The sequence below is a fragment of the Pyrgilauda ruficollis genome, unplaced genomic scaffold (genome assembly GCF_017590135.1).
Source record: "Pyrgilauda ruficollis isolate IOZ18807 unplaced genomic scaffold, ASM1759013v1 scaffold265, whole genome shotgun sequence".
NCBI lineage: Eukaryota > Metazoa > Chordata > Aves > Passeriformes > Passeridae > Pyrgilauda > Pyrgilauda ruficollis.
The window spans coordinates 375,196-398,982 of NW_024523989.1; the positions used below are offsets into that span (position 1 = coordinate 375,196).

At 37.1% G+C, this 23,787-nt stretch overlaps 1 protein-coding gene across 1 annotated transcript in view; it reads left to right on the forward strand.

Moving 5' to 3' along the window:
• Nucleotides 1-1,315: 1,315 nt before the first annotated feature.
• The window catches only part of LOC121355707 (type II inositol 3,4-bisphosphate 4-phosphatase-like), a 102,059-nt gene continuing 79,587 nt past the window's right edge, over nucleotides 1,316-23,787 (forward strand). The window contains exon 1 of the mRNA XM_041471362.1: nucleotides 1,316-1,388. The gene's annotated coding sequence lies outside the window, so the exon portion shown is untranslated. The remainder of the gene's footprint in view (nucleotides 1,389-23,787) is intronic.

A 23,787-nucleotide genomic window follows, 5' to 3' on the forward strand; every position in this document is an offset into this window, starting at 1 on the left:
ATGAGCTTGCAGCTGGCTGGTATTACATATTTGCAGCATTATAGCAGTGCATTTGCTAGGTGGGACATAGCACATAAAAAAGGGACCCTGTTGAAAATATCTGGAGAACTCTCTCTCTTTTCAGGCAGACCTGAGTTCTGCTGTCCTTGCAACTAACTTTTGCGCGTTTTGCATTCAGTGATAAGCTGTTTGAATGAGATCTGACACATGTTTTCACCAGTTGTCACTAGCCACTTGCTTAACTTAAACTGTAGTGATTATATTGCCTGTAGTGATTGCTTTCTCAAGGACTGAAGTTGTCAAATGTTTAAGAAGAAAACCCTTAGGTACTATGAAAATTAGCCAGCATCTCAAACTGCTTAAGTAGAGCCTTGTTGCTGAAGTAGTTTGTTCAGAGCATTTACTTGACTCCTTTCCAGTGGTAAAGGTTGTTAGTAAAATCAACAGCTGACCTCATGAAATAACAGGATAACCAGAATTATTTTTCTCCGGCTTGAATAAGGACTCTGCTTTCTGTTTGCTGTAATTCTACTATTTTAAGCTGCGTCTTCACTTCTGGACATCATCAGTAGCATAGGCTCAAGTCCTGGAGGTCACAGTTACCTTTGGGGGCTGAGCTTGGCTTGCAGTGCTGTCTATTGATTGCACCATTCAAACTGTTGTGGCTTTTTTTTTTTTTTTTATTTGAAGATGCTGGTTTTATTCTATCACTCAAAGATTCAGTGAAATAAAATATGTTATGGCTTTTTCTCTAAGAATGACAGAACTTGGGTTTCTATACTGTGGGGAATTTCTAAACATAAGCAAAACACAGTCTTGAAGGATCTGGAGAGCTGTCATTCCAAATATTGCATGGAAAATGATTTTTAGTTTATTATAAAACCTAAGCCCTTCAGCATTGTAGGTGGTGTTTGAATGTACTATCTGGGATTTAGTTCCACTACTAAGAATGATCTTTATCTTTAATCAGACATGTCTGTCTTTCTTCCAGTCTCAACCAGTCTTAGCACTGCAGCATAGTGGTATCCTGTAATTGTCAAGTTTAACACAGGCATGTGTTTTCTTGAAGTTAATTGTTGTTTCGTGAAAATGTTTTGAGAGTTCATAATGTTAATATGGTGATTATTTCCTGATGAAAAACAGGTCAAGCCAAAAGCAGATTGCAAGCTCACATCACCTTGCACCAAAATGAAACCCTGTATGTGTTCAGCTAGCAGTGAGGCAGATGTTCCTTGGATTTACAACTTCTCACAGCCACCGGGATTAAGAAGTACTTTTTCTGCAAGGTCCAACGTCATTGAAATAGCTGCGACTGCATTGTATATTCAGAATATGCTGGCATCTGTGGTGAAATTAGAGATGGTGCTTATTGCAGCCAAGAGTACAAGGTATTGGGCAAGGGTTTTTGTCTATTCATGGGCTTTTGTTTTGTTTACTTTGTGTTAATTGGGATTTTTTTTAAGTTTTGTTTGCCCAGAAAAGTTTGCTCAAACTATGTAAAAGTCATCAGTTAATTGATGATGATCTTTTGATAGAATATTTGGATATTTACTGAACTTGAAATACATAAAGACTGTCATATCTAAGTTGAAAGGACATGTTTAAATGGAATGCCAAATTGAAATTTTATTGGGAGACAAGCCAGGAAATGAAGAATTATGGTTCTGATATGGACTAAATTGAAAATACCGCTTGCTTTGTGTCTGTACAGTGCTTCTGATTAAGGAATCAATTTCTTGTTTATTCTTTGCTGAAAAATTCATGGGTTTGAACTTATGTTTTTACTTTAAAAAAATAGACATTTCTAAGAAATGTGAGAACCAATAACATATGATCTGGGAGTATAAATAATATTTTTCTAACCCTATACTAAGCTTGAAATAATACTGATTTGAGTTATCAGTCCATTTTAACTAGTGGTTTAAGTCTGTGGGTGAAGCTGTGCAGTGAGCGGATTGACATTATGTTGCTGTTAAAGGAAAATAAGTCATCCTGCTCCTTGAATTCACCCTTGGTCACAATGGTGTGGTTCTGTGGTTATCACTGTGTTTCTCCTGATGGTTTTTTGAATTGATTTGTTCACTAAGTTAGCAGAAAAATCGTTGTATTACTGGGTTACTCATCTTCAGGCTAATACTTGATATAGCTTATGGAGTTTCATGGAGCGAATACCAGAACGAAGTGTGCAGCAGCAAAGGTGGCAATACAGAGGGAGAACAAAAACCCTAGATATTGTGATATATCTACATATGGATGGCAGTTAGACAGGCACAGCTACCTTTATTCCTTCACCCTGAATTTATGAGATTTTGTGGCAGCCTGCTCCAAAATTCCTCACTCCAAATAAATCTCTGTCATCGCTAGTTCAGGAGCCTTATAAGTCATTCTAAGGTTTCTTTCAGATGTTTAATAGTGAGCGCTTTGAAGAAATGAAATCATAAAAGGGTAGAATGGTGTGGGTTGGAAAGGGCCTTAAAGATCCTCCCATTTCAATCCCTCTGCTATGGGCAAAGACAACTTCCACTACGAGGTTGCTCAAAGCCCCATCCAACCTGGCCTTGAAAAATGAAAATGTGGACACAGATCAAGTAAAAGTTAATAGATTGCATACTGGAGTAACTAAACTACCTTGTAGCAGTTTTAAACACAATTTAACTGTGTTTTTTTGAATTTTTATGTGTTGCATGTATAGTGCTTTTTTAAGTTGGGTGTCATTTTGGAGTTTGAAGCTGTGATGTTTGACACTCTTACAGGTATAAGCTGGAGTTTTGGCTCTAGAAGAGTTATGTAGCAATTGCTTTGGTGTTGTGGTAAAATAAGTACTAACAGAAAAGCAAAAATAACTTGGTAGAAAATTTAACACTTTAGATAATGAAGGCTTTATGGGTTTTTGCCACTTATTTCCAAAAAACTGGCCATAAATCATGGAAAAAAATCTCTAGTAAGTATTGTAGTATTGCAAAATATGTTCTTACAGAACTTGATGTGCTGTAAGTTTGATTTCTCTTTTTGGCATCTTAGCTGTTTTAATAGAGTAATTTCTCTCCAAGTGTAATATACTAGATATCATCTCTCTGCTCTCTGCACCCAGTTTGTTGTAGTTCAGAGGGTTCTTCTGGAGACCAAAACAGTTTTCTCATTTCATCATATATGATCCATCTTGATAGAAATCATGGCTAATAGTAATGATGATGGTAAAATTCCCTGTGCAATAGTTTTCATGGGGAATAATGCAGTTGAACTTCTTAGCTGCAGCTCAGATGGTGGACTTTGAATGGTTTTTAAGTCCCAGAAAAGTTCTTACCCTGATCATCCCATCTTCTGCAAATGGGAAGACAGAGAAAGGGATGGAGGGCTCTCTCTTTGCTCAGGCTTCATTCCTGATCTGCACAATTCAGGGGTCAGGACCTGAGACTGTGTTCCGCATGCAGAGGTTGAAGTCAGCCTGAGTGAGCAGTCTGTCTGGTTTGTTTGTGGAGGTGCTGTCAAATTGGCAGTAGTTTTAGGCTGGGCTCATCTGAGAAGTGCCCAGGTTTGACCTCCATGTCCTTGAGGGCTCTTGCTCTTGTGTGTGTGTTAAACTGTTTCTGCATGAAGTAAACATGTTTGACAGATTGGCTTTCCAGCTTTTAGCTCCTGCTGCAGCTCATTTGCCCAACACAGAGGAGCAGGAATGGGAATAAGAGACTTATCCTAGAATTGTCTGTCACCATGTGGTACTGAAATGTAGCCCGATGTCTCACTAATCTGAAAATGAGAGTGAGCTTATTTGTTGATCTTATACGTGACAGCTTACATTTTTTATGCAAAATAGGGTGTTTGGGGATTTGTTTTTAATGAGGCCAGAACTGGGTCAAAATTAACACCTAGAATGGAGGGAGCCTAAAGGCTTAACAGGAGTTTGCATCTGGCAATGCAGAAGTAGAGTGATCTCAATATGACAGAACTTTCTTCTACTTGCCAAGTCATATCAAGTTATTTAACCCAGAGTAGAAATGCCAAGTGGGACCTTTTACTTATCTTTTCACGTTTTGCCTGACATGGTTTTTGATAACTGTTGAACAGCAGAAAATTCTGTTTTTGATCTATGACTCAGATGTTTTTATTCCTAGCAACATTTTATTGGTAAATGAAGATGTTAACACATAACTGTTGCTGTTTTCTTACAGCCTTCTTGTGCTATTGTGTAACCCATAATAAATAATCTTTCAGAACAACACTGTCTTTTTACGGCCTTTTCAAACTAGCAAAACTGTTTTACGTGTTACAGCCATGATAGTGATGACAATTGTAGTAACTTAAGTCTTGACTTTTAGGCACAGTTTGTTTCAGTTTATGTACTATAGAAAGGTGATTTCACAATGCAATTAGTCTGTAAAACACGCCACTTTTTCCTGGCAAAATGAAAATGTAATTATATCCATGTATCAACTCACAGCCATTATGTCAAAGTGAGGGGCTCATATAGTCAGAATAGCTTCATTTAAGGCTAAAATTCTGTTACACCCAAATAATTAGTAATGAATGACTTCCTGTAGTTTAAGTAGTGCTTGGAACTGCTCTCGGGAAAGTTTATCAGCAATGGCATTTGTGCAGAACCTAGATCAACTGGAAGGAGCCCAGTACAGCTGCCTGCAGTTGCTCGGGCTTGGCAGCCTGTCTTCAGGCACTGTGCAAAGTCCTGTCTCTGTGCTGAAAACCTGGGATACTTAAAATAGGCTGTTTAAATCCTGTGCTCTTTGTGCTGGATGCTGGATAGTAATTGCAATAGGAAACCAGGAACTCTTTCTGTTAGATCCAGCTCTCTGTAAAGCTACTGTGCTGCTCTGGAGCTTTATGTGAAAGAAGACCCTGAGTCAGGAAAGTGCTAGAGGCATTTATCTCAAGCTGTGTTTTTTGCCCTTGTCTGCCAGTAAGGGCGCAGCTCCATGTACTAATTCCTTGGAAAGTGGTGCTGCTTGTACAAAGTCCTGCCATTTGCTGCCTTGTTTGTTGTGCTGATGGTGCTGGTTGTAGGGCTACCTTATACTTAGAGTAGATCCATGAAGTGCTGGAGGAATGTTGTTCCTTCTTACATAGAATGATTTCAGCTGAAGGTCTGGAGTATGTGCACACTTCAGAACATGCCCATAATGTGCACTTCCAGCTTTCACTCTCTTATATTTGCAGAAGATATGTTTTCATTTTAATTGTAAGATGTGGGTGGGCGTATGTTTTAATGATAAGCTTGTTATAGAAATCATATTTCACAACATCTACTATACTTTGAATTAAGATTAGCTTTTCAAGTAATTTCGATGTCTTCACAGATGGCAAGATGATAAGATTTACATTCTGCATTAAACACTTTACATCAAGGCTGAACGGGGCAAGTGGTTATGTAATTATTATCTGTGGTTAACAAAGGGAGCCCAAATTAAATATTTTATAAATGAATGTGCAGGATTTATGGACATTTTTCAGGGTCAAATGCAGGTGGCATTGATATAAGATAGGCTGTTGCTGTAGCAGCACTTGCTGGGGAATATGTGAGCCATGAGAGTTGGTGCTGCTTTCTGGGGCTACAAGTGAGCTGTGTTTGGTAGCAGCCTAGGGAGAGGAGGAAGCCGCAGACACTCTGCTAGTGAGAAGCATTGGGGAGAACTGTCATATAAACAGGCTTATTCTCTTCTCTTGCACTTCCTGTCCTTGTGGCCTTCATGAGCCTCTGTTAATAGGAATTGAAATTGTGGTATGAGTTGCAAATGTCTGGGAGACTTCTTGGTCTCTCTACTGTGATTTATATGCTCCTGTATCCTTATGCTTTTGTGTCACCATCTAGTCCTTTATGTGAAGGTGGAAACCCTTCCAGAATTTTGGTTTACCACAGTGGAAAAACTATTTTAGTGATAATGGCAATACAATTTTAATATATTCACTGATTAGTGTAGTATGATTTTCAGAAAATGAAAATAGGAAATTAAATAGACCAAGACACATCAACCTTGAATCTAGCCTCTCTATCTTCACCTAGCTTAGCATTGCATTAACAGTACTTGATGTCTGCAATTTGGGTTTGTAAAAATGTTAAAAACTTAGTAGTTTTCAAAAATTTTTAGGCTTTTCTGTTAACTTTGAGTTAAAGTGTGAGATTGAGTGATTATCTATTTAAGACCATATGGCTGGAGCATCTTATGGTGCAAAAATCTATATATAATCTATATATCTATTAATATCATTGGCATTCTGGACTCTGGTTCGCCTTTGCCATTGTCTCTGTTATAGTTTGGCTGTTATAAGGTCTAAAGACATGATGGATTGTGGTGCCGAGGATAAACTATGTGAAAGTCTTTTTTGGGGTGCTACATGAAAAAAACAGTTTTAGATGTTCAATTAAAAAAAAAAAAAAACCAAAAAAAACCAAAAAAAAACCAACCTAAAAATAATAAGGTAGAATCAAAATATTGTAAATATTGTATAAAGTTCAACTTCAGATAATACATATTCAAAAGCTGTTACAAGAACCTTGAAATTGACACAAGAAATGTAATAACTTGGGATTAAATTATCTGGGGTAGTTATTATGGCATAGCCAGGAAGTACCAGAAAAAGATATTTTAAAAGGTTTGTATGGAAGAAAATTATTATTTTGGATATCCAAGTAAAAACAACACATTCTGCTACATTAATGTGGCTATTGAAAAGTTTATTTGCATTTTCCACAGCTAAAAACTTAATATAAGAAATGTCTTAATAGAAAAAATTCTGGTCTTCTGTTGAAGACTTTTCTGCTGCGTTCTTCTAGAGTGTCTGTGTTCTGAAATCAACAGCTGTGATGAAAATAACATATTGATCTAGGCATAAAAATGTTGCTTTTTCTCCTAAAAGCAAATTTCGTGTTTAAGCACTCATTTAAAAAAACCCAAACAAAACAGAGAGGTGAAGGGGGGGTATTTATGGCATGTGTGTTTCTTATGAGAAAATATGGTTCCAGTGGTTTCCTTTTTCAGAGCTGGGATATCAACATTATTCCTACTGATGAAAAGAGCATGAAAGTCAGCCTTGAAAATTTCGATTGTATGTATGTAACTTTGTGGACATGATACTGCTGCTTAACATTCCTAGCCAGTTTCCTGAATTAAATTCTAGCTGCCTGTAAGGAAATGCCCAGTGTCTTTCAATTTATACACAGCAAAAAAAGGTTAAATGGTAGCTGTAGTTCCTAACTTTAATATACTGATGTGGATAAGATGTTCTGGAAAGCTGATTCTTTTACTTAAGGGCTTCCTTGTGTGAGAAACTTAGCTGAAGAGAAGTTCTGTGGTAAAGAATTAATGAAGACTGATTGTGCATATCCCTGGTAATTATGAGAAACATAGTTGGAACAAGCCTAATTTAATTTTCTCTTCCTCAGAAATTACTGCATTTATATTGGGCCCTTAGAGAGAAATTACAGCTACCAGCTTAAGAAAACTTAAAGTCCTAATTTTGGTTTCACTTCTTTGGTTTATTGATATTAGAAAAATGAAATAAAGAAGCCCTCCAGAAGTGGTTCATTGTCTCTGGAAATGACACTTGGGAGTCAGATCTTTTAAGTATTTTTTTTATATTGAAACGCTGAGTTTTATCCTTACTGCTTTTATGGCCATTCCTTCCCGTCTTCCTGGTCTCTTCATGAACATCTCTGCTCAGGATCCCTGTCCACAAGTCTTGTGTGTTTAGACAGTCTTGTTCACATGCCCAGAATCATGCTGAGGTGGTTTTGTGCAAGAAGATGAGACTGGTGTGGCTGTCAAGCCTTTCTTTTGCTTGGTATAGGCCATGAGTACAAATCTCCTGCAGGAGAAAGAAAATTAGAGATGAGAGCATCTGAACAGAATTATAGATAGCCCCTTTTTTATTTTTATAAGTTTTTATGTGACACAGTGCTGGTCTCAACCCTGCTAGCTCCACAGCACTGGGGCAAGGAGTGGGCTGAATCCCAAAAGTTTAATATTCAGAGTTCAGCTTAGCTGGGTGAGAAAGCTCTACAGCACAGCTTTGTAATCCGGCGTGGGCAGAGGCAAGAATGAGGGAGAGGTCTTCTGTATGGGTTCCAGAGAGTTTTATTCTCAGGAAGGTCCAGGGACAGAAAACAGAAATTCCGGATATTCAAGGGTTTTTTAAACAGGGGAGGTTCAAGAGGAGGGTACAAAACTTCAGCCAATAGGGGGAAAACTGGGGAGGAGCATAAGGTGAGATTCACAATTTACAAACCAATGGGGAGCACAAGGGGAGGGGAACAGATTCAACAAACAAAATGGGGCTTTGAAGGATACAAAAATGACAGGGAAGTCTCTGGAAAAAGTGATAGGTATGAGGAGGGATTGACAGCTGTAGGGAGGAGGAACATCGAACATTCTGGGCAAAGAGGCTGGTTCAGGGTAACCAGATGGATTGGGGAGGTGGGAGGATACAAGTTTAGGATAAACCAACTGTATGGGGGAAACAGAATAAACCATTTGGAATACATAATAAAACACACTGCAACATTTACCAAATGTCAAATATAGTTATCTAATTTTGTTTTAGTTTGAAGTCCACAGCAATGTGATAAAGACAAGAATCAACTTAGTGGAAGCTGTTGCTTCCTCTGAAGTTTTTTGAGTTGAGGACTAGATTGACAAAATCAACAGTGCACAGCTTTATCCTCTGTTTTGCCTCAAACTCCAGAAAGATGAAGGCAGTAGAGGGTCTAGAACCTGTGGCCTGTGAAGACTTAGGGAAACAGGGCTCCAAGCCTAATGTACTCAGTGACTAGAGAGAGCTGGTACCTGCAAGCTTCCCTAAACCAGGAATTTGGAAGAAATCTTTAGGGGTTCCAGTAAAGGGAGAAAATACACTTTTTTTCCTTAAAATTCTAGAGGAGAAGGAAATGGTTTTTATTCCTACTCTGAGTAGAAATCTGGGACCAGTTGGGAATGGTATTCCTTTGGTCCCCTGACAACACAGATATGAGGTGATTCATCTCCGGGTCCTGGCTGGTGGAGGTTTAGTGGTGTTTTACCAAGAGAACTGAAAATGCATGTGTAGCGATGTTACAGTGTCAACCGTATTATTTTACCAGGTTGTCTGCAAGCTCACAATGTATAATTTTACCAGGTTGTCTGCAAGCTCACAATGTCCTAAAGTGTAGCTGGGGTAGATGTGACAAAACAAAATGGTTCCATTAGTCATGTGTATTACTTTGAAATGTTCAGCTGGTGGGTTCTCCTCCTTATCAAATATGATTACACATTGCAGCATCTCGGTATGATAAACATACCCTTCTGTAACACTGAAAAGTCACTGTTAGCTGCTTTGACATGTAAATTATTAGTAATACGATGGATGTAGTGGGTACAGAAGTCAATGTTGTAAGTAGCTTCACAGGGTTTCTCTGCAACTGAGTATAAATATTGTACTAATTCTTTAATGTGCTGTTATTTTATTATACCCTAGATTGCTAGTTGCCCTTTATGCTGTGTCATTTTCATCAGTTTCCTGGGGAATATCTAATACTTAATTCAATGTTTAGGCACAGAACTTACAATGAGATGGTGTATGAAGCAATAAATGCTTTTTTGGGGGTGGCTAAATGCCAGAGCAGTGATGAAGCTGCTAAATGAGAGAACTGTTTGTAGAAGGGTTTTTTTTTGGGGAAGCATTTTTCTGTTTTGCTCTAGATGGAAAACAAAACTAGTAAATGGAAGCAGGAGAAATAATGTTCTATTTATTTTAGATTGAGAACATGCACTTTACTGCTCACAGTCTCTGTGTGCAAACTGCTCGTGAAAGTCTGTCTGGAAGCATTTGGCAGCATGGCACAGGAGAACTCATTAGAACCACAAGGGAACAAATGTGTAACACTGTTTTAGCATTGTACATGTATCTATTTGCAGGGGGATGTGTGCATGTGTGTTTGTAGTGTTTTGTGGATATATATCCATGTGTTCACAAGCACTGCATAGATGGGAGCAGATTTTGAAACAAGATTACTGTTTTTTGATGTCTATAAAGAAAAAAGTGGTTGTATGTGGCTTTTTTGGGGAGTTGGTGTTTGGTTTTAGGGAGGAGGTACTATGGCTGAAATTTCCTTTGTCATTTATAATGTAGTCTGGAAAGTTTTTGATTTGCGGTTTGAGAACAGTGCTAAAACTATGACCTCTTAGTTTTATCTTCTCTTTTTTAGACCTATAATTGCAACTTCAAATTGGAATATGAAGCCCATATGAAGGTTATATTTGGCTCTGTAAAGGGTTTCCAAGTGGTTATGTTGCAATAAACATTGACATTTCCAGAACACTGTACAGCTTCACCATCTTTAATCCAGTGCTTTCAGCTGCACTCTTCTTTTAATAATTAATGTGTTTTAATTTTATGCTGAAAAATCTTTGGGAAAACTTAGTTGCTGTTATCTGTAGTTCAGCATTTCACTTAGTTGTTTCAGAAACTGTAAGCTGCCTTTTTATGACTGATGAAGTAAAATGCTGAAGGGCTAGATAACAGCTATTTAACCTTAACTTGCTCATGATCATGCAGTAAAATCACTTTGTTGTCAGTGAGATTTTAGAGTATTTTATCAAAAGACCTCCAAGTGCAGTATGAACAAAGAACCTAACAAACCCCAAAACTGAATGCTAAAATGTTGACATTTTTGAAATTGTTCCTTTGTTTCTTTTTCTCACAAAACAGATGTGTTTGTGATTTGTCGCAGTCCACATTTATGGTGAGATAAGTTTAACTTAATTTTGCATAGTCTGCAGTAAATGTTAACTCAGTGTTTACTTATATAAAGTTTTGTCAGCAAACTGTACCTTCTTGCTTGGATTCTTCAAATACATGGGCTCTTGAGGCTGTGTATCAGGACATAGTACAGAATCTTTTCCTCGAGGATGAGCTTTTGTCTGTAGAACTGATCTCTCCAGATATGGTTGCACAACATTACTTAGCCATTGTGTCACAGGCTTAAAACACTTAAAAAAATTAGGATAGTATTCTTGCAACAGTTAAATACATGTTTTTTAGCCAAATTCAAGTTCTCAAAGGTGAAAATGATAGGACTTTATGTAATTTTGCAGAACTCTGAAGTGATCCATATTGGCCTTTTGCTTGCCCAAAACCTATCTGTATGGTGTGCTTTCTGCATATTTCCAAGTGTTTTCAAAGAATTTTTACTGGGGATTTTATTTTGTTTTCTTTTGTTATTGCTGTGGGAGTACAGCAAACTAGAAGAATGTCTTTTGTAGCAGGTTATTTAAAATAAAGACCAAGGTAATTTCAGGAAAAAACATTGAGCAAGTTATAAAAAACTGGAAAAATTGAATACATTCACAAATGCATTATGCTGAAGGAATTGATACAAATGCATTAAACACAATTGCCCATTTGTTCAGAAAAGTCCCTGAACAGGCCTAGCAGAAGCTTTGAGGTGTTTTAGAGGAGCATGATTATGAGCTTGTCCTGTTCTTAAAGAATTGCCTGTTTATTTTCCTTTGCTTGCTGTCATAAATTCACACAGTGCTATGTGGATCTTTGCACAGATGCAGCAATTGTTGTGTAGTTTATTTATTTAGGCTTTTAAAAATTTTAATTTTCTGCCTTCTGTTGTGATGTAAATGTGGTTCTGTCAAAGTAGTCTGGTTAGGAAATTAAGAGTTTGAATTTTTGTGAGACACTGACATGACTGGAGGGATAAGCAATACTGTTTCTCTAGACGATAGCAAAGATTTCAAAATATTTTGTTCTTGACTGCTTTCTTTATTGTGTACCATTTTTTGAATAATAGAATATTGGAACAAATTTCAAAGCAAATTGAGACATCTGTCGTGGTGATGGTAAAATCGGATATTAATGTCATGCATAGTAGCTAAAGGTGGCCTGTGAAATAGCCTTAGTATTTGATGAAGAATATGTATTTTAAGGCATATTTTAGAGCTTTTCACTTACCACTAATTTAACAATAAATTCTATGTTTGCTGTTTATAGCCAACGTGTGCTCCTTTAGACTTCAGTATCAGACACCATATTTGAGGCAAGTGAAATATATCAAAATAGAATTTAGATGTAAATGAAGAAATATTTAGGGCTTGATGCTATGATCAACAATTTCTGGATTCATTGCATTTCAGTAATCTAACTTTATAATGGCTGTATTCATTTTGCTTTGAATCCAGAAGACTGGTAGTTTCTGCAACTGGACACTTTTGTTCTTCATGCTCTTGGCTTCAAATAGAGATTGCATACCTGGGGTTTTCAGTTTGGGACTGAATTTTGTGGTTTCCTTTTTAACTATACTTTGATTTTTATAAAATGTAGAAAGAAAAGATTTACACAGAGAAGGTGCAATAGGTCTAAGTACAGATAAAATTTTGCTTTAATGTATTTACTCATCGTTATTTAAAAAAGAATTTAAAATTTAAAAAAAGAATTCTGTTAAGTAGATTAGAAACCCCAGTGCTACTCTTTGCTACGTACCTTTGAAAACTGTATTTGAACTGCACATTTAATTGCTAAATGTAGTTTGAATTTAAACATGCAGTGGTGTCCCCACTCAAACAAGTAGGTGCCTTCCTTGCTCACACATATTCACTTATTGATCTTTCTTTCCTACCTGCTAAAAATACCTTTCCTAAATTTTTTTTCTGTGGGCTCATTACTCCTTTTTTCTTTTTGTGTGTGTTACGTTGAACAATGATAGTGGTCGATGGAAGAACACAATAAAGATCAGTAGCTGGAGGCTGTGGGGTTTATTAGACCAGGTGACATAGCTGACACATGGCACGTTCTTGATCACAAATGCCTTTGTTAAGGAAATCAAAACATCAGTATTCAAAATTAAATAGAAGGTGAAGACTGTTTCTAAGTGTTGAATAGAGATCAATTTTGCCATCTCAGAAACAGAAGGTAGCTCCTGGGAGGGGATGCAGGAGAAAAGTAGACAGTATATTCTTGGTGGAGTGAAGATATGTGAAAGCATTTGCCTCCTAAGGGTCAGGCAGTTTATAGCTGGTGGAATGTGAGGAGTTGACTGTGGAAGGAAGAGATCATATGGGGCCCATAATTTTTATTTTAAGGCCCATTGGATGTATTTGGTATCTAGCAGAGTTATGAATTTTTGCCATTATGTCAGTCTAGTTCCTTGTAAAACTGCATCCTCCATTTCAAAGCTTGGATTTGAGAAATGCTGTGTAGGTTTCCCTTGATGATGGTAGAGAGCTCAGAGATGAAACAACTCTTTAATGAGAAGTGTCCTATCTGGCTGGTTTTGTCCCATATCAGTTGTCTGCATGAATGTGCTTATTTCTTAAATATTTGTTCATGCTTAGTTACGGTTGTTACAAATACTCCAAAATAGGAATGTATGATGTTTTAGTAAAGCAAAACAGTGATTTTTTTGAATTGAAGCACTTGTTCTTCTAACAAGTATCTCTATACAAATTTGTCTGTTAAGAATAAATTGGGGCAAGCTTATTTTTTGTGAGATTTCACCATTTCCTTTGATATTAACTTAATCATAAACATTAGTCTTGCTGTTTACAACATTTTTCTCCTGATTCCAAAGCACCAAAGTCCTGCAACCATGTGAATACTTTAATTCGTGAGAGATGTAATCCTGAACACCAAAAAGCCAGTAAGATGTCTGAAATAATGTTGCTAATCAGTAGTGAAGGGAGATGTTTTTCTTTTTTAAACTAAAATTGATGAAGCTTAATTAATCTCTCTCACTTCAAATAGTGTGATGTAAGCTTTCTAAATTGAGAGCTTATAACCTAGATAGCTTATAACCTATAACCTTTTCTCTGATTGCCCACACATTAATTGATCACTCTGCCTTTTGTGTCCAGTGACTTAATGGTTTCAAGGGAATATGAGAAGAAATTTCTCTGGGAGATAAAAAACCAATCATCTTTATTTCTATGGCTGTTGTCTAAGGTTTTTTGCTTTGTTTTTCCTCAGATATTATATCCTCTGTGTATCTCTGCTATATTTTAAGGGCCTAATTCTGCTGCTCTTACAAAACACACAGATGTGCATATTAAAGGCAGAGTGTACCTTGCTCTGACATATCTTAGAAGTGGCCTGGAGAGCTGTCATTTCTTCAGCTCCAAAAAAGAGAGGAAAGGAAAAGCAAGTGCTGAAGAAGGAATGGTGAAGTTAACATGAAGAAGCCTAAGAAGAATTCAAGTATTTCTCTTATTTGGTTCTCTGTTCAGAAGTTGGTGTTTAGTGACATTGGGTCTGGTGACAGTTTACAGGTCTGCTAGGATGACTTCTGATCCTCTTAGGGACTACATCTAATTACACATTCCATCTCTTAGCATGACAAGTCTTAAGCATCCTGAAAAATATTCTGTTTGCTACTTCTGAAAGCACTGTGCAGGAGATTAAAGCTTAGGGGCTGTGTTGGGGAAAATCATAGCCTGCTTTCAAATGAACAGCACTGTGGGCAGTCCAAGGAAGCAGAAGGAGTTATCTTTACAATACATACACTAGATACATTTGCAGTTTATAATTAAAAATATATCAAACCACTTAATTTTTGCAGTGTTTCTATTCCAGTTTTTTTTATCCTAAGATTGTGCGAAAAGTGAGTAACAGGTAGTGAATTTTGGGTTAATTTTTCACATTGGGGGAAAATGTAAGAATGGTTAAAAAGGATATTTTGTTAGGAAGTGTTCCATCCTGAGGTTCTCTTTGGAGTGCTGTGGTTCATGAAGCTCAGTCTTGAATAAAGTACAGTTCTCTGCAGAGGTAATTTGCATAACATATTACTTGTTGGAGACCAGCGAGTAGAATGCAGTTTGGTCCTGTTTTTCTCTGCTCTTGAAGTATATTTAGAATGCCATATTTTGCTACAGTTTGTGTTGTCACTTATGATGTTCATACTTTAAATGTATTAGACTAATTGCACATGTAGTTTGTGCATCATTTAAATCAATGATCTCTGTGATTCCTGAAAATATCTTTTACTTCCAAAAGTTCATGGAAAATAGTTATATAAGCAACTATTTTCATTCACTTTATATGCTTGCATTCTTCATGTGCCTTTCAATATGGTTTTTCTCATCTTCTGATGCAAATAATGCTGACCACTATATTGCTAGACTTCCACTTACATGAATAACTAGTTGAATATAATATCAGGTCTAGGAATTGTGACAGCCTGGTGCTGTCACATCTGCATAAATAGTGAAAAGAAGGTTGGCAGTGAGGTGAGAAATTCTGTTGCTTGCTAAATAGTTAAGACGGGGTGCCAAATATGAGTAGTCATAAAATACCCTTGCAAGTCTAAACCATTAGCAATTAAGTGACAGATAAAAGTCAACATCCATAAATGTTGATGAAGAACACTAGACTTGTGAAGAAAGTTTATAAGCATTTTTCCTTATCACACAGCTTGGGTTCTAGGATTCACTTTACTTAATAGACACAGGATGGAGATATTATTATGGCAGAAGAATATATAATATCGAAGGAGATTTTGGATTGTTGAATTCTGCTTGCTAGCATTTAAAGGGCTATTTTTAATTCTGCAAATTATATGTTTGTGATTGCCATGGAGTCATTTGTTAATATCTCAAAATTAGATTTTTTTTTTTTTACTCTGGTAATGGACATATTGCTGTGGAAATGTATGGAAATAAATTTAAGACCACTAGCTTTTCTGTTTGTGAATAATATTACACTATAATTCCTGCTCCTTTTTTTCTTGTTGAATCTATAAGAAGCTGTACTTTTTCTGTGGAGTGATGGGCATCATCTTTGCTAATGCCTGAATATCAAATGTAGGTAGTAATGTTTTTATAGCATAATCAAAAGTGTAACCTGTGTACATACCTTCATTATTGAGCTACTATCAGTCTGATTAGATCATTTGCCAGTACCAGGGAAAATAACTGATGTGAAAAAACACAAGCAGTTTGGTGTATGTAGCATCCCTAGTCTATAGGGTTTTGATTTAATTTTTTTTGAATTTGTGAATATATGCTTTTAAAAGAAATTAACTCTGCAATTCACACACACACACCCCAGATGACTGGGGAGGCTTTAAATAAGGTCTTATTAGAGGAAGTTTTGCTTTCTGTTGTATTCTTTCTACAGTGCTATAGCTTTACTTTACTTACTGTTTTAACACAAAGGAATTACCTGGAATGTCACTTCTAATTTTAACTGTCAGCTTAGTTCTTGGCTTGATATACCTATCAGTGGGTTCCCTCCCCTGCCTTCAGGAGCAAATCTCCTGTTGTAAAATCGATTCACAATGACGCACTTCTTCCCCCCCACAATGGTACACCAAATCAGATCTAGAAGAATGCAGAAATAGCTCAAATGTGATGTTCTCTTTGACAGATTCAAAAGTTTCTCAGTGCTTTAATTTTCTAGGTTTGGGGACTCTTCTTTAGCAGTTTCACTGAGATATTTAATTCAGATTCAGAAATAATTTGTCTCCTCAAATCACTGTTTTACAACAATTTCCCGATCTGGGATGGTGGTGGGGTGCCTGTTGAGTTTATCACTGTTTAGGGGAAGATGTAAGAGTTTGTCCAGTTGCTGTTTGGCATTTGGATTGATTCAGTAAATTTTTATTAAAGTTATTGAATAATACCAATGGCAGGAGTAAAACCTCCCAAATGTATTGCATCTTAACACAGTGGTACAGACCTGATTTTGATAATACTTTCTATGCATAAAGACAAGATCATTACAATGTGCCCTTTTAATAAAAGAAAATGTAGAAAAACAAGATAATAGCTAGTCCAGATGAGCTTATGTTATGCATCTAAAATAGGAGAAATTTTGGATCTCTTCAGATGCTGAAAAACAAAGCAGATCCTTTATCAGATATGCATAATGGTTTCCTTGATCACAATTTTGTTATTTAATTTGTAAGTAAGTTTCTTGTTAGCTTTTTGTGTGACAGGCCATAGCACAGCTCATCTAAAGGATGAAAAGTCCGCCATAATGGCAATTCTGAAGATTTTTTTATTCAGGTTTGTGTCAGGATATGGGAAATGTTTTGCAGCAACAGGTGCTTTATTTTCTGGCAGCCTTATGCTCTTTCATCCTTTTTCCTTGTTTTCCTTTCTGTTTTCTCGTATGTAAAGAAGAAGTAAATACATGTCCTCTGCTCAGTGGCCTGGATCTTGGATCTTGGAAGAGCATTCAAATTCATTTGAAGCTGCAGCATTCATTCCAGCTTCCACTGGTGCAGAAAGGGGAGTAACTTGTCTCTAAAGAGGCTCTTGAGCTGCAGCATCTGGGGGCTTAAAATGCAGAGAACTTGAAATCATCTTCTTTTCTCTTGTGTTTGCAGTTACTGTTGTATGTCAACTGCATTGTGAGACAGACTGCACTAAGACAGCTTCTTGAGAATTATTTGAAAGCTATTTTTGCTGCCTACTTGCCAATTTATTTGTATTACACACTTGTCGTTCATGTACAAATCAAAACACCACATCTTTCAGTCTTGACAACTATAGAAAACTACATGGAAGGTGTCATTCCTCATCCTTTGTCTTTCCAAACACTTGGCTCACCTGAAAGCTGTGTAACAGCTTTTCTTTGCCTACTGACATATATATCCACTCACCACAGTTATATGTTTTGGAGGGAATGTTACGTCTGGGGACTTCTCATGTTTCTCTCTTGGTCATATCTCCACTAAAAGATTGCTAGCTCTTGAAGGTATGAGCCTGCATTATCTACTTTTCAAGGAAGAGTTATCTGGTTTCAAGACAGACTCTGTTGGGGCTTTGAAATGTAAAGAATTAAAATAGTTACCAGGATCATTGCAGTGGAAGACTCTTCCTTATTAGTCTGCTATTTGTTTTGTTGGACTATTATTGCCTATTTTCCCAAACTGACTTTAGCTCTTGCTCATAAAGACCTGGTAGATCCTCAAAGAATGCTTCACTCAACAGCACTTGAGAATTGCTGCTGGGTTGCCACTGACTTGATGGATTCTATAAATAAAAACGTTCTCAACATAGCACTTGGGTTATTACCAAAACTCACAGCACTGTTTCACTACTTTCTCCTTTTCTCTCTGTTTTAAACAATCAGATGGGCTGTTTTTCTGTCTGCATGACAATATGTTCCTTTTAGACCAGCCCAGTGAGAATAATTTTTCAAAGAAATCAGTTTACAAGTAGTTTCTAGAGAAGACTATTTTTTCTTAGTGAACTACAGCTTGTCTCTTGAATTTATATTTCATATGAATTTTTCATATTTCAATACAACATTGTGTGCTTTTTTCATACTTACCTGTTTTATTTTAACCTTTTGTTTCCTTTGGGTGTTGATTTGTGTTTAATAACTGGGTTTGGAGTATTCATTTAGTAAGTGGTAAAATGTTAGAGAGAATAAATATAGAGTTTTCAAGGAAATCCTTTTCTGAAATGTGTTCTGTTTCTAGTCAGCCTTTCAGTCTTGTATTGAATTGTCACAGTTTTAGTAATGAAAGACAGTGTATCACAATGTAAGTAAAAGGTCCTTTTGTGAGAAAAGCAGGATCAAGACATCCACTTGAAAATTAACCCGAAACCCTTGGCAAAAAGTTTGAGTCTTGTTCTGGTGGGCCAAATAAAGCAGCATAGATACAGAGAAAGGGGTAGACAAGAAAACTTGTGCATATTAGGCAGGTGTTATAAATATGAACTGTTTTATGAAGTCATTCAGTAAGTGGCAGATATGTTAACCTAAAGTTCAGGCTTTTGGTAAAATTGCTGCACAATATGAAAAACATTTTATCTTTAGGATCACTTGGAATAAAGTACCACCTGGGGAAGGAGTGCTGAAACAAGCATTTGCATTAATCCCTGAAGAATCTCACTGAAGTTGAGAGTGAGCTCTGTAACATTCATGTTGGGAACCTGGTATGAAGGGAGTTATAGGTGCATAAACTGAGGGTTATTAGTTAACAGTTAAGGATAAAAAATGGATAATGGATAATAAGAGATTTAAGGGAAAAAATATTAATCCTGAGGGAGTGATTGATATCTTTACTCTTCTGAAATATGAGTCACACTTACTAACTAGGAAAGTTTGCATCTTGTCTGCAAAGCACTCACAAAAAATTATAGTGGTAATTTGTATCCTATTGCATTCAGCAATAGGTCCTTATAATTTAATGTCATTTGAATTTCATAGCCAGAGACCATATTCAAAGTTTCAAGTGCTGATAAAGAATTCCCTTTCAAATAAAAATGGAAGATAAATGCCTTCTGTAAAATTATGTGTTATTTTGTTCACTTGAAAATATCCTAGTCTTTGAATAGAATCTGACATTTGATTCAGCCTTGTTAGAAATTATGAAAGTTTGACTAAGCTGGGCTTGCCTGACTTGCCTAGGAATGAGGTGTCATCTAAACTTTCAAATACTGGAAGTATGACAAAAACTCTCTGAAGTTACTTTTTAAAGTTTCCTGCAGGGTCTTTTCTTACAGTTTATTCATTTTTTAACTCATTGATCTGAAGTAGGATGGCACAGATCAGTAATTAAAGAATGCCTTTATCCATCTGCCTAGTGACTTCTGTGCTTCGTTGTCTTTGTATCTCTGTGTCACTTCAGGTGTGAACAGACAAACAGAAGGACTTCCCAGTTAGGCTCCAAATCCTGATGTTTTGCCATCTTTGTTTCACAGAGCTCTGATACGTCTGAAGTAGTAATCCTGGAGTGCTTCTGGGTAGTGGAATTCAGGAGTAAAACAAATGTTTCAATAGTTCTCAGTAATTAAGACATATCTCATGTGTTCAGTGTGAGTCTTTTATTTCTGCCAAAATAAAAAAAAAAAAAGAAAAGAAAGAACCCCAGCCACCCAGGCATTGGAATTTCGCTAGAAATTTAACTAAAATATGGGGTTTGTGTTGATGCATAGTCAATGCATCTTATTCTTCCATAACTAATCATTGCTAACTCCCTATTAAATGACAAGTTTTCTGTTTTTCTTACCTCTTGCCAATTATTCATTCATACAATTGTTAAAAACAGCAGAAAAAATAGCTATCTCATATAAATCAGAATCCTTATTTAGGGGAAAGATTTCATCTGGAGAAAGTGCTGACAGTTTTCTCTGCAGGAGCCACTGAAATAGCCATTGTATTAGATTTTTTTTTTTATGACATTAATTCTTTCTGATACCTCTGCAGGGTTTTGAAGTCCTTAGAACAATTTGCCATTTTCTGTTAGCTGTGTTGGTCTAAGAGCCAAGGTAAAAAAGTTATGCTGTATTTGTGGGCTTGATGGATACATTTAAATTCAGTAGAAGCTCCTATCATCTTTTTATGCACCACAGTCTCCAGCCCACTTCTAAGAAAGTGTTGCATTAATTATGCTGACTTTTGTCCTCACCTGCTGAAGTGATTCATAGTGGTTGGTCATGTTTGAGAAGGCAGTAACTTAAATTATATTAATTGTGGATTTTATCCTTAACTGGGTAGTAATCTGGGGAATAGCTCAAATCCTTCATCTTTTGTAGGGAACAAAATAATGTATTTCCTACCTGGTGTTGAGGCACTGCGTCAAAAAGTATTTCTGGGTTTGGAAGCATTGCTTTCCCTGACTATAAGAGCTGAATGTTTCCCATTGACTCTCAAATTGAGACTTTCTAATTGTGCCCTGAATGAGTCCAGTTCATTCATAGAGTTCCCAACTTTATGAGTATGAATACAGTTATGTCAGTTCCCTTCTGACACTTGTGTTACAATGCTTGAACACAATGCTGCTGAATGAACCCAGAATACAGCTGTAATTGCTGACAGGACTCAATTAGCTCTGAAGCCTGCAAACAGGATGATTTCTGTGGCAGCAACACTGGCAGATTTTAAGCTCAAAAGCTGGGGCATAGACAACAATGGATACTGAGTAAGCACTTCAGGCTGCCTGTGGAGAAAAGAGAGCCTGTGAATATGTGTGGAGGAAGAAATAAGTTTGTATAATTAGTAACTAGCTGAGAGACAGACTTTCCAAAACCAAGTTTTAAAGGTTGATGGTGTTTCAGTAGGAATCAGGGGTAAGGGTGGCATTCTGTGTATCCTCTAAAAACGTATTAAAGGGGAAAATAAGAAACAGTGTAGGAAACTGCAGGTAAACAGAGCCAGCAAATGATGATGAATTCCTGGGGCATGACCAAACAAGACAGAGGAAAAGACAAGACAGGTAGAGGAGAAATGTATTTCAGACTTGGCAATTTTCCCATGCTGGAGAGCAAGGATGACAACCTGGCTGGTGATTTGTTGGATGGGAAAAGAAAGCTGGACTATTATAAGATATTAGAACAAAACTGAAGACAAATGAAAATGATATACAGTGTACAGAATGAGGATAAAGTACTAAAAGAAGTGAAATAATAATCCATGTACTGTAGGGTAGAATGAAATTCAGAAGACAAAACGGGGGAGAAAAGCAAAACTCATGAACTAGGAAGAGAGGCCTTTTATCATTAGGGGCTTTGACCATGAAAAGCTAGTTGTGTTATCACAAGATTAGATCCATTGGCTATTGGGAGCCAAAAAAAGCTGTAGAATGTATATCTGGGACTTTAAAAGATTCAGATGAAAGCAGGATAGGAGGATATAGCTGCTCACAATGTCAAATTTCTTGTGGAACTGATGGAGGAGAGTTGTGCCACAGCACAGCAGAAGCTCCAAATAAGGAGGCTGTGAGATTTAACCTGTGGTCAAAGGACATTTTCTTCATCTTGCAAGCTTCAATTTGGAACCGTGAAGGGGGATTGGAGAGAGCCTTTGTCCAATTGTCTCCATGTGTCTCTGGTGGATTGAATCCTAGGAGTCATAAGAGTGAGAAAAAGAGACTGAGTGGGATATTGAGGAAGAGAACATAATGAAGGGCCGTGAAATAAGCATGGAGGGAAAAATAAGGACATGTTCATGCAACCTCTAGTGATTCTGTGGAGCTGCTGATCACCTCAGGGCACTGTGGGCCGTGAAACAGGAGGGCTGTACAGAAGTCATCAGACAAAGTACATAATCCTGTCAGGGCTTCAAGTGCTTGTGAAGCAGCCTAACTCAGAAGGTTTCCAAGTGGATCATGGAAGGAAAGAGAAGGGTTTGTTAGATGAACTTTGACTCTGCATGTGGTGAAGGCTTTATGTGCCCTTCTACTGAGAACTGGTCACCACTAGCAAGACAGGGTGGTCTTTGGGTCACTGTTTTGCATCCCTGAAATAGGGCAATAGGGGTTCTGTGATTCGATGTGGAAACACAGACACCAGGAGCAGTCTGAAGTTGACCACTATGTTGTACAGAGCCTCGTGCATATACAACTCTGCTCCCTTTCCTCCACATAATGGTGTACAATGCAAAATTGGGAATGTCCCCAAGAAAAAACAGGCACAGTGAAATGAAACCAGATGCGAGAGACAGCATGCAGGCACTGCCTTATTTTGATCTGTAAATCTCTTCTGTCATTCAGGAGGAGAGATTCGTTAAAGCCTGTATTGCTTCCCTGTGTGTGGTCCCTTAGTGAGAGTTAGAGAGGTAAGAGCTGTAACATCCAGGTAGGGCTGGTGAGGTGGGTGGGAGGGAGCAAAGGAAGAAAACAGATTTTCGTACAAGGTCAGTCATCTAAATCATAGTAGATGAACTTAGTAAATCAGGAAAATAATAGAAAAAAAGGGGACTGTATGTAGGAATACCCCTAAGACAGCAAGCATTCCCTTTTGCCATTTGTAGTATGCAAGCCACGTAAATTTGGAGACTTTTGTTTCAATAGTAGTGGCTTGGAAAGGCAGGTCAGGATCACTTCCTATTTTAGAGATGCAATAAGTGAGGCATATGCAAAGGTTTCCCTTGCAGATCTAGGCAGAGAAGGAAGGTCTCTGAATCCTGCTTTTTTTAAGGCAGACTGATGATCCAGCCAGAGATATGAACTGCTTCCATTCAGGAAAAGCAATCCACTGCTTTGCAAAGGCCACCCTTGGAACTTTCAATGAATGCTGCAGTGTATTTGTTCAGGGATCTTGAGATACCAATGTGGTATTCAAATATTTGTGTGGTTTGCATTGCTTCCAGTATAGGTGTGGTATTTAATGAAAGGGTATAAGCAGTGTGGCCTATGTAGAACATACAGGTATGAGAAGAAACAGTGTTCTACCACAGTGGTCAACCTGAGTCGTCATGCTATATTTATTTCAAATACACTCTTAGTGAGGCTCTGTAGGGACTTAAATGGAGCTTATAATAGTAACTTATGTAAGTTTATTCCAGCATTGCAAAATTTAAAAAATCACTGAAGATAAAAATTTTAATTAAATTCTTTATCTTTGATTGAAAAGGTAACTTCCAAAGAAAGATTAACATAACATCATGAGTAACCATGGGATGATTTCATCACTACTAATTTGAACATGAAATGCATCATCATATAGAATTCAGACAGCTTTGTGAATTAAAAGCCTCTGATGTCTGTATTAGAAGTATCCTGCGGATATAATTTATGTATCAAAGCTTTCATTCTACTTTTATTACAGCATATGGTAGTTAGCTGTGTTGTTGTTTTGTATTTTGAGTATCAGTGACTCACTGATATTCTTAACCCTTTTCCACTGCTGCGCTAGCAGCTGAGCTGAGAACTGCTTTTTTGCTGGTGTGTGTGAAAAGAGACAGACAACCTTTAACCTTTTTGAACTCTCTTACTTTGCATGTTAGCATAGGAGGAAAAATAGTGATCCTCTAAAAAAGTCAAGGCTGTCATTGTGGATGTTGACTGTGGGCTTTGTACATTTTATTAATTTGAATTATCCCAGTAATTTCTTCTTTGTCCTGTTC